General features: G+C 41.3%; 1 long non-coding RNA gene across 5 annotated transcripts in view; it reads left to right on the forward strand.

Moving 5' to 3' along the window:
- Positions 1–6430, forward strand: part of LOC140487726 (uncharacterized) — a 31104-nt gene extending 24674 nt beyond the window's left edge. For all 5 annotated transcript variants that reach the window (XR_011962902.1, XR_011962903.1, XR_011962904.1 and 2 more), the window contains 2 exons: positions 2419–2463; positions 6152–6430. This is a non-coding gene — a long non-coding RNA (uncharacterized lncRNA). The remainder of the gene's footprint in view (positions 1–2418; positions 2464–6151) is intronic.
- Positions 6431–12301: the final 5871 nt, after the last annotated feature.

Raw genomic sequence — 12301 nt, forward strand, 5'->3', positions numbered from 1 at the left:
GAGAGGGTGTAGAAAAGATTTCCAAGAATGATGCTGGAACTGGAGTGTTTAAGGTATAAGGTGAGGCTGAATAGGCTGGGGCTTTTCTTTTCCCTGCAGTGAGAGGAAAGGAGGCTGAGGAGTGGCCTGAACAAGACCTAGAAAATCATGGGGGGCATTGATACGGTGAATAGCCAAGGCCTTTTTCCTCGAGTGGGAGAATCCAAAACTAGAGGACAGCGGATTAAGGTGAGAGGAGAAACGTTTGAAAAGAACCTGAGGGGTAACCTTTTCACATGTATGTATGGTTAAAGCTGCCAGTGGTAGTGGTGGAGGCGGGTTCAATTACTGCATTTAAAAGGCACCTGGATGGGTGTATGAACAGGTAACATTTAGAGGAAGGTAGGCCAAATGATTGGCAAATGGTACTCAGTCAGATTGGGATGTCTGGTCAGTGCAGTTGGACCGAAGGGTCTGTTTCTTTGTTGGATGTCTGTATGACTATAATCTTTGTTAAAACTGAAAAAAACCTCTATTCTCACCACAGCTGGAATACTGTGAATTGTTCTTTGGACTCATACCAAAGAAAAGGTACACTGGAATGTGAGACAATCCACACGAGGTTTAGTCGACTGATCCTGAGGATGCAGGGACTGTCTTAAGAGTAGAGATTGAGTCGTTTGGGCCTATACTCAATGGAACATAGAAGACTCAGTGGTGACATTCTGAAACATCTATTATTTTCAGGAAACTTGATGGTGTAAATGCAGAAATGTTGTTTCCCCTTGTGGGAGAGTTTCGGACCAGGGAGGAGAATCTCTGAATTAGAGGTCACAATTTTCAGGCAGAACAGAATTTTGTCTCCCAGAATGTTGTGAATCTGTGGAATTCATTTCCACAGAAGACTGTCGAGGTTGGGTCATTCAGTATTCCGAAGGCTGAAATGGACAGATTTTGATTTGGTAATTGAATCAATGCTTACATTTAAAACGCTGGGAAGTGGAGGTGAGGATTATCAGTTCAGCCATGATGTCATTGTTTGGAAGACCAAACTCCATTGGCTGAACAAGCTGCTTCTGGTTCCCTATCATTGACCTTTGCTCTAAGTTACTCTTTTCAGAATTATATGGGCCTCATTTAAATTTCGTGTTTGAAGCCCAGCTGCTTCAATCTCTCCTCATCATGAAAGAGACAGGGATCATCTTTCTCCCTGTTTGATGGCATTGCATTCTGCCTCGAATGCAGTGACTGTATTTATAGTCATAGAGTCCTCCAGTTCTGTTGAATATTTCTCAAACACAACCACGACACTCACAGAAAAGGTTAAATACAAATCAAAAATATATTTAAACGACCATATCAAACACACTGTCGGCATGTGTTGCATGGAATAGACACGTATTGCATATTAAAGCTCTCTCAGCACTCATCCATTAAACACTGCAAGGGTTGTTCATAGATGATTTGCGTATGTGCCTGTAGATGATAATCTGCTTGTATAACAAAGTTTCGGTGCATAGTGTTGTTCCCTTTTTATTCTGGTATCAAGCATTTCAAAATCACAAAGACAGTGGGTAGGAGTCCAAGCCCCTTTACACGGCTACATCAAATGTTTTCTGTGAATGTACAGCTCATGTAATGTGCTGGGTAAATCTCCCTCTATATTGTACTGTCCAATGCAATCATGTCAAATATATTTTGGTTTAGACATAGAGTAGAGCTGCGTCCAGGGTTCCCTTAAAAAAAACCCTCCCAGAGTAGGTACGACACAGAGTCGATACAGAATAAATCGACCTCTACAATATTAAACATTCCATGAGATGTGCAGTAAAGGTTAATTATAGTCTAAATAAGCATTGCCCTGAACCATTAAACATTCCTCAGCCAAGAATAATACTGCTGAGATACAATGAAAACGCTATCCCAGTCTTGCAGCCTCATTCCTATCAAGTATTTCCAGATCACTCAATACTCAGACAGATTTTTGAGAAAATCTTGACTCAAATCTCTCGAATGAAATGGATGAATGTGGCTGAGAGGATATGTTGGGGAGGTGTTGGATCAGGTTATTAAGGAAAACATCGTCCGATTGTGGAGAGGCAAAACACGGCATCAGATAGAAAGAAAAAAGGGGAGAAGGCAGGAGGGGAAGAGAGAAAAAGAGAGACAGAAATATTAGCTGTGCCAATGTATCTCTGAATTATAGATTTTTGACTAAACATGACAACTCATACCTCTGTCATTCAACAATCATACAACTTATGTATTAAAAAGTCCTAACATCAATTAGTATTGGAATCCATTGAGTTATTTGCATTTTTTCCACAATTCGTGTGCGGTGCTTGTGGGGAAATATAAATTAGGGTTTTGTGGTTCTGTAATCTATTCTGAGAATTCTATTTCTGTGTTTATTTACATAAATGCTTAATTGGCTTCAAGGAAGTGATGATGACAGCAAAGCCAGATGAACAAAGTGATTTGTTGGTAAGATTCAAATCGAAACAAGTATGTTTTAAGAATATTGACCATTTGTAGAAGTGAATACAAATTAATGAAGACGAATTGCAACATATTTTATTTATTGAAAACTTTTATTTAGGTTAAAAATTCAGTGCTGAAAATTCTGCTATTAAACTTAAATGTTGAACTGGATCTACTCTGAATGACCAATGATTTATATTGTAGTCCGTTTAGACGGTGCAACATCACTCAAAGTGTGTGTTAGAAAATTCACATGAAATACATGAAATGTCATCAGGAACTGCCGCAACAATTACATTTAATTGATATAGTTGTTGTGAGGTTTTGTTACACGTATTACTTTCTGGTTCGGGTCAGCGATGAGTCCCTATCCCCAATTGCCCATTGAATAACTTGCTAAAGCCACTTCAGAACACAGTCAATTAACTTCCCAGTGGGTCTGGAATCTCATGTCGGCCAGACCATGGAAAGGTGACAGATGCCTTGGCATTCGTGCAGCAGCTGTTTTTGTATTTTTCCATTGACTCGGGCTACATGGTCACCATTTGGCTTTCTTTCCGATTCCAGGATTTCTTTAAATTCAAATTTCACCCTGGGCAAACGATGGTATTCCAAACCCTGGCCATTCAACATTAAACTGGAGTTCGAGAATCCTGGTCTCATGATATCACCACTGTGATCCTAATGTGGGAAATGCACAGAAAGCACAGAAATGCAATAAATCTGACACTTTACTTCATGAACAAATATTGGAGTGCAATACTGGCAAGAACTCTTTTGCTGTTCACAGCAACACCACAGGAGACGTTGCATCCAATCATCAATCTTAAATGTGTACCGGGCTCTGTCTGAACAGCCTGACTCACCATAATTTGCATTTTTGAATTCTGCACTGACTTATGAAAAAGTTAGTCACATATCCCAAGAAGGTGGTCATCAGCTACCTTTTTGAAGGTCTGCCATCTTGCTCGGCTAATTATGGTTGATCTTTCTTAAGCTTTATTACAACCAAATGGCTTCTCAGTCGAGACTGTAGTGCTGGAAAAGTACAGCAGGTCAGGCAGCATCCGGAACAGGAGAATCGGCGTTTCAGGCATGAGGCCTTCATTAAGATACCTGATGAAGTTGTTATGCCTGGAACGTTGATTCTCCTGCTCCTTGGATGCTGCCTGACCTGCTGTGCTTTTCCAGCACTACACTCTCAACTCTGGTCTCCAGCACCTGCAGTCCTCACTTTCTTAGTCAGGTTCGGCACAGGAAAGGAACCATCGCCTTTTTGTTGAACAGGTAGGCAGGCCAGGTAGGAAAGTCACACATCCTCCTCTGAAGGACAATACTGAACCATTTCACATGTTTCAAAACTTTGGTAGGTATGTGATTATCATTCATTACCCCAGCATTTTCATTTCATACTCTTTCATTAATTGAAGCTCCCATGGTAGAGATTGATTCTGGAACTTTGCTCCAAACCTTTTGATTGCTTATTACATACCCATAGTGCCTCCTCAACCACTTTCGCAAACTGTCATGTTAGCTTGAATGATTTTTTTTATTGACTCATGGAACACGGTGGTTGCTTTCAGTTGTCTGTAGGTGTCCTTCAGACGATGGCAGTAAGCTGCCTTTCTGAAATAACATGTTCCAAAATGGCCTGAGGAAGGGAGTTCCAGATTTTGACCCAGTTACAGTCAAGGATCGATGATATATTTCCATGTCAGGAGTGGTTTAGAGAGGAGCTTACAGTGGTGCTGTTCCCAAGTATCTGCTATTCTTGTCCATTGAGATGCAAGTGGTAGTGGGAAGATACTGTCTAAGGAAGTGGCTAAGTTTCTGCAGTGCAGTATTTTAGATAGTGCATATGGCAGGTATGCCTGAAGAAAGGCTTAGGCCCGAAACGTTGATTCTCCTGCTCCTTGGATGCTGCCTAACCTGCTGCGCTTTTCCAGCAACTCATTTTTCAGCATACGGCTGGTACTAAGCATCAGATATGGAGGCAATGGGCACTTGTGGATGTGCTGCTGATCAAGTGGGATGTTTGTCCTGGACAATGCCTAACTTCTTGAGTGCAGTTGAAGGTGCTCCTATCCAGTCAAGGGGTGAGCTGTGCTATTACTCTCCTGACTTCTGTCTCTTAAATAGTCAATTGGCTTTGCAAGTCAGAAGGGTGAGTTACTCGCTGCAGTATTCCTCGCCTCTGTCCTGTTGTTACAACCATTGTATTTATATGGAGTGTCCAGCTCAATTTCTAATGAACAATAAAACCCAGGATGTCGATGGTGAGGGATTCAGTGAAGGTAACACTATTGAATATCAAGGGGTTTTGGTTAGATTCACTCCTATTGTCAATGGTCTTTGTCTCGCAGTTTTGTGGTGTGAATGCTATTTGTCACTTGTCAGCTCAAGTCAGGATATTGTCCAGATTTTGTTGCGTTTGAATGTGGACTGAGGAGTCACAGAAAAAGTGCTAGATCAATGCAGATTTCACTTCTGACCTTCTGATGGAGGGAAGGTCATTGCTGAAGCAGCTGAACATGATTGGGCCAAGAACACTTCCTTTAGGAACTCCAACAGAGATTTGCTTTGGCTGAGATGACTGACCTCTAACAAGCAGAGCCATCTTCCAATGTGGGAGGTCTGACTGCAGGCAGCAGGGAGGTTGTCAACTGATACCCATTGAATCTAGTTTTGCTAGGACTCCATAATATCACACTCTGTCGAATGTGACTTTAGTGTGAAGGGCTGTCACTCTCCCCTCATTTCTGGAATTCAGTTCTTTGTCCATGTTTCAATCAAGTCTGTAATTCAGTCATGAGCTGAGTAGGCCTTGCATGACCCACATTTACGCAGGTTATTGCTGAGCTAGTGCTGCTTGATAGCACTGTGGAAAGCACTTTCCTACACCTAACTCATGATTGAGCATGGATTGATGGGGCAGTAATTCACCGGGGTGGTTTGACCTGTTTTCTGTGCCCAGGACATGCCTGGCCTATTTTCCACATTGTCCATGCCAGTGTTGCAGCTGTACCGGGAGTGCTTGGCTAGCACAAGTCATCAGTATTATTGCCAGAATTTTGTCAGGCTCCATAGCGTTTGCAGTAACCAGTGCCACTCGCCCAACAGTGTCTTGATTTCACGTGGAGCGAAGCGAATTCCCTGCTGACAGGTATCTGTAATATTGGTGATCTATGGAAGATGCTGAGATGGATCAGACAATTGGCACATCTGGCTGAAGGTTGCTGTGAACGCTTCAGCCTTAACTTTTGCGCTGATGTGTTGTTCTTTCCAAAGCAGAGCAAGGGAATATCTGTGGAGCTTATTCCTTCAATGAGTTGTTTAATTATCAACCTTAATTCACGTCTTGATGTGGCAGCACTGTGGGCTCAGACCCCAGCTTCCTGAATTAATGGTCTAGCCACAATATCGAGGAGAAAGTGAGGACTGCAGATGCTGGAGATCAGAGCTGAAAATGTGTTGCTGGAAAAGTGCAGCAGGTCAGGGAGCATCCAAGGAACAGGAGAATTGACGTTTCGGGTATGAGCCCTTCTTCAGGATTCCTGAAGATCGCTTATCCTTTGTATTTTGTAGATTCTAACAATACATCATATATTCACTTAAATTGTTAGTCTTGAAAATGCTTTACTTCACAGACTTTAGGATATAATGTTCTGTTTTCAATTCTTCTCTCCGACAGGCAAGGTCATCGATGTCATACTGGCTTTCCTCCTCACTAATTGCAAAACCAAATGTTTTTCACCTCATCTTTGAACTTACTGATCAAAATTGCTCCATTCTTGACTAGACCTTTCATATACTCTGCAAACATCAAAGGATCCAGCACCAAGTCATATAATAAGCCACTGGACACAAGATGTCTTCACAATGACTACCTTCAAACATCACCTTCTGCCAACAAATAAACCTTCGATGCATTTGCCAAACTGCACCAGATCCCATGAACCCTTACCTTATTGAAGATGCAAGATCTGGTCAAAAACCTGATTGAAGTCAAGAAGCATTACATCCACTTTTTACACCCGATGTCACATCTCATTGCCTCTCCGGAAAACAGAATCAACCACTTCCGATATGATATCACTTCCACAGTGTCAAGAACAAACGGACAGATTGCTGTAGGTCTCAACATTGTATTTAATTCCATTCCCATTTTCCAGAATGAAACAGAAGAGACACAAGATTATTTCAGCTAGAGTAAATTATCTGTCAGAGAGATAAGAAGAGTTACCATGCTGAATTTTATTGCTTAAACTTTACTTTTCCAACTTTTAATGAATGCTGTCTCTTAGATTTACTTATTAACTTCCCTCAAGCTTTCTACTTTTAAACATAGGTTTATGAGCGAAACTACATATTGTCATTTAGCTCCTTTCACCCGATGGTAACTCTTCTTATCTCTCTGACAGATAATTTACTCTAGCTAGATAATTTACTCTAGCTGAAATAACCTTGTGTCTCTTCTGTTTCATTCTGGGAAATGGGAATGGAATTGAATACAATGTTGAGACCTACAGCAATCTGTCTGTTTGTTCTTGACCCTGTCAGTGTGTGTTCACCCTCAGAGGTAGGAAGACTGTTTGTGCTGATAATACGGAAAGTAGCGCCTGATGGATCATTCTCAGCTGGCGCGCAACTTCCTGTTTCTATGTGCCAGCAACAAGCCACACATCTCACTTCTGATCAGAAAATAAACCCAGGGGATGCAATCTAGCGGAAACATCTGCCAATGTGGCCTATATCAGGACACAGAGTGTGAAGCGATCACATCGAAGTGACATTTGCAAATCGACCTTTCGATCTCTGTTTCATGGTCTGATTCCAGGACGTCATTGCACGAGTCTCTCGACCATCGAACAAACTCAATCGATTCACTAACGTCTGGAACATATTGACATGCACCTTATCATGTCTTTGATCTTGTACTCCTTGTAACTCTCTCAGATTTAATGTTCCCAGTTTTTGATTCTGCCTTCTGTATCCATCACCTTCCCAGCCGAATACATTCTGTTTGATCTGTTTCCTAAGTTTTGATCAACTAAACAAATAATATAGTTTTGTACAGACAGGTATGTCGGTCTGTCAGATTAACAGAATCAATATATGGAGAGATCACCTTGTCTGTATCTAACTCTGACCGACATTGAATTCAAATAAACCACAGCACTGTATGGTTTCAAACTTTGCAAATCCTCTCTCTTCGAAAGAGCTTGTTCTAACGGTTAATTATTTTCTTGATTATTTCAGAAACTATGACTAAAAATCCCTATTTTTAACAAAGTTTCAAATATTATTAAAAGTTGCACCACTGTCATTTCCTACAGTGAGCTTTGTGGTGTTTAAATGTTCTGATCTAAATTTGCTTCAAGCAGAAGACCTAATCATTGGTTTCTCCGAGTTCCCAGCCATTGTCCTTGCAGTTCCATCATAACTGCAAGCAATTGATAAGCCCCAGAATGAACAGAATGTCCAGGCCCTGTACACATCCAAACACCATGATGTAGGCCTCGAAGATCTCCGTTTCTTCCTGTCACGCCAACCCAAGCAGTACATGCTCAACCTCAACTACATTTCCTTTCAATCCTTCCACTTCCTCCAAACCAAAGGGGGAGCCATGGACACCTGTATGGACCCCAGCTATGCCTGCCTCTTTGTCAGATATGTGGAACAGTCAATCTTCCACAGCTACACTGATACCATTGCGCACCTTTACCACCGCTACATTGATAACTGTATCAATGCCACCTCATGCTACCACTAGGAGGTTGAACAGTTCATCAACTTTAATAAGACCTTCCACCCTGTCCTAAACTTCAGAGGGACCATCTCGGACACCTCCCTCCCTTTCCTAGACCTCTCCACCTCTATCTCCAGTGACCAACTAAACATTTACTACAAGTCTTCTGACTCCCACAGCTACCTGGACTACACTCCTCCCACCTGACCTCCTGTAAAAATGCCATCCCTTTATTGTCAATTCCTCTGCCTGCACCGCACCTACTCCCAGGAGGACCAGTTCCACCATAAAACATCCCAGATAACCTCCTTTTTCAAAAATTGCAATTTCCCCTCCCACGTGGTCAACGATGCCCTTGAACCCCATTCCTCCAATTTCAACAGGGAGCCCTCCTGGTCCTCAACTTCCAATGCACCGACCTTGCAGACATCATATCATCCTCCGCTGCTTCCACCGCCTGTAAACAGACCCCATCACTCGGGTATATTTCGCTCCCTACCCCTATCTGCATTCCGGTGGCACCATTCCCTCCGCGACTCCCTCGTCAGGTCCATGCCCCTCCACCAGCCCACTCCTCACCCCTATCACCTTCCTTTGCCACCACAGGAAGTGCAAAATCTGTGCCCACACCTCCACCTCACCTCCGACAAGGCCCCAAATGATCCAGAGAAATTTATCTATACTTCCACAAATGTCATCTGCTGTGTCTGTTTCACCTGATGTGGACTCCTCTACATCAGGGAGACAGGACACTAACTTGCTGATCATTTCAGAGAACATCTGTGGGACACCCGTGCCAACCAACCCCACGGCCCCGTGGCTGAACACTTTAACTCCCTCTCCCACTCCACCAAGAACAGATCAGTCATATTCTGTTCATTTCCAATGAATAAATACAAAATAACCGAGTCTGAATTTGGGATGATATTAACAGGATTCATTTCGAACTAAGCATGAACAGATTATTTTGACATAACAGGTGGAGAGATTCACTTCCTGAAAAAGCAGATCAAGTGATATTATCTGCACCAAACCGAGTTTGGTCAATACTGAGGCAAAAATACAGCTTACAGTCTTGAGTGAAATAAATAAAGAAACTATCTTCACACTGGAACAAGATAGAGTGTATTAAATATGAACGAAGAAGCAAGTATTTTAGGATATAATAGAAAAGTGATTTATAGCATATTGAAATGCAAACAGAGATGTGAATTTGTGTCTCTACATTCATCCTAGCTAAATTAATCATTTCAGAAATGCCTTTGTTAAATTTCATGATTCATTCGTTGGTCCATTCACGAACCTTGTTAGGTCCTTGTTAAATTCTGAACCATTACCTTCCAGGTTCACAGGTTGCGAATTTCATGTTACAGCAAACTGTGAAGTTGTCCACTGTATGTCAATGTCTTAGTTAAAAATATAAGCAATCACAGCTCCAAACATTTACAAAATCTCACTATGGATCTTCCTTGAATCCAAAAAAATTGTCCCTTTGATCAATGATTTCTAACTTTTACTCACATATCTGTTTTGAAGGACGTTTTCAAATAACTTGAAGTGCAAATGGTTCCCATCAGTCGGAATACAGTAACATTTCATGTGTTACCCCACACAAAAAGATATCAAGCAATATTCACGAGTTGCTCTAAGCAAGTCTATGATGGACTGTTTTATCAAACAAAATCATTTCCAATGTTGTGAGGACTCGTCTATCTTCTGTGCAATGGTCTGAATTTTGTGTCTGACTGCAGATGACACTGGCTGATCTGGGTATAAGTACAGTTTGTGCCTTTCACATTGTGAATGTATATTGCTGACTTTAGTTGAATAAAGTGATGTTGTCTGGCACCATTAATTAGACCATTAATTTCCACATCACAAGCCAGACTATCAGGTGGAATGTATTGATCTCATTGAAACGAATGCTTGGAATATTTCTGGTATGAAGAGCCTCTGAACGAGACAAAGTAGGAAAGATGAATTTAGAGTAGTAGGAAGTTTTCACGACAGAGAGAGATCACTTCGCCCATCGCACCTGTATCACGTGAAGACAGAGCCTTCCAGCCAAGACCCAATTTATAGCATGTTGTCCATAACCCTGCAGGTGATAGCACTGTAAACATTCGGGAACATTGTGTAGGGTCTAATCCATTATCAACATAGATATGATCTCCAATGCTGTAAATCCTGGCTTATGGGGAAAAAGTAGGGGCAGAACTGTATCAATATTCAAACAGTTGGTACAGCCCTGAGGAGCTAATAGGCCCATTTCTAAACGTTGTTTCTCAGGACATTTTGACAATTCTTGTCTTAATATAAACTGACATGAAAAAAGTGCAGACATGTTCCCCAGAAATGCTGACAGCAACATACCTTTATTCAGCCAAGATCAGCAACATGAATTAAGAAAGTTTAAAAAAGAAACTTTCTTTTAAATTATTATTGACAACACGGATTTCACAAAGTGCAAACTACAGAGGGGAATGGTGGAGAGTTGGGTGTGGGCGATGTTCATTGTTCCCTGATGTCTGGTTGCGTCTGTGAGCAACAGATGAACCTGCGAACCAGATTCAGGATGGTATGGCAGGTATTTCAGCAGATATTGTGTACACGGCATTCTCCCATAAATCAGCAATGACACAAACATTTATTTTTGATGGTGTTTGAAGCCAAAGAAAATTGAAAAATATGGTGGGACAAGTTCCTTTCATTTCTTTGAATTGGTATCAAGGGACACTGTCTGTGGACCTGGGGTGGCAGGAGGATCTTAAACAGCAGAATGTGAGGGAACAGAACCACCATTGGAAATCCAGATAGACTGGAACCTTTATCACTGGAGGGTGAGAGTTCGGGGGGGCGACCTCATATAAGTTTATCAAGCCATGAGTGGAAAGGTGAATGGCTCTAATTGACATGATTCATACTGGAAATGTACGAAGCTTTCGTTTCAAAAATATTCCATATCAATAAACTCCACCTGATAATCTGGCTAGTGATGTGGAAATTAATGGTCTAATTAATGGTGCCAGACGATGCCTGGGACAACACCTAAAGTCAGCAATATACATTAACAATGTGAAAGGCACAAACTGTACTTTTACCCAGATCAGCCAGTTTCATCTGCAGTCAGACACAACTTAAAATTCAGACCATTGCACAGAAGATAGACGAGCGCTCACAACAGTGGAAATGATTTTGTTTGATAAAAGAATCCATCGTAGACTTCCTCAGAGCAAATCATGTTAACAAACTAGTTCTTTTTTTTGTGTGGGGTAGTGCACGAAATGTTACTTTAATCCGATTGATGTGAACCATTTGCATTTAAGAAGTTATTTGAAAACGTCTATCACAGTAGATACACGAGTAAATTTTACAAATCATTGATCAAAGGGGACAATCTTATTTTGGACTCGAGGAAGATCCATAGTGATATTTTGAAAGTGTTTGGAGCTGGGATTGTTTTCAATTTTTGACTAAGACATTGGTGAATTTTCCCTATGGTGTGGGATTTCAACAATAGGGAACATGTTTTTACAATGAGAGGAGAAAAATTTTAAAAAACATATCAGAGACAACTTTTTACAATGAGAATGGTTTTTGTGTGGGATGATCTTACAACCTTGAGAAGACATTTGGATAAGTAAATGAATATCAAATGTTTGGAAGGATATGGGCCAAGTACACACAGGTGGGATTAGTTTAGTTTGGGATTATGACTGGCATGGACTGGTTGGACCGAAGGGTCTGGAACCATGCTGTATCACAACATGACTCTGACTATTTATCAATTTTTCTCAATATTAAACAGTGCTGTAGTGATCCTCGAATGAACTGTTGATGTTAAGGTTGTGTCTGAGACTCTGTGAATATTTCTTTCAATGAGAGGAGTGACTAGTTCTCCAAGTTACATAACTGAAAAATAAACTTTCCTCCAGCATTGTTGCTGAGTCGATTTGTTTCTGAGGAGGCGGTGGTTATGGTTTGCAGTTTGCTTTCCACCAACTGGTCAACAGTGAGACAAAAAACTTTGATCCACTGCAGAAACTCCACCTGTTTCCAGTAAATGAAACTGGAAACTCAAGGACCCCTTCG

Source organism: Chiloscyllium punctatum, chromosome 17 (genome assembly GCF_047496795.1).
Source record: "Chiloscyllium punctatum isolate Juve2018m chromosome 17, sChiPun1.3, whole genome shotgun sequence".
Classification (NCBI taxonomy): Eukaryota; Metazoa; Chordata; class Chondrichthyes; order Orectolobiformes; family Hemiscylliidae; genus Chiloscyllium; species Chiloscyllium punctatum.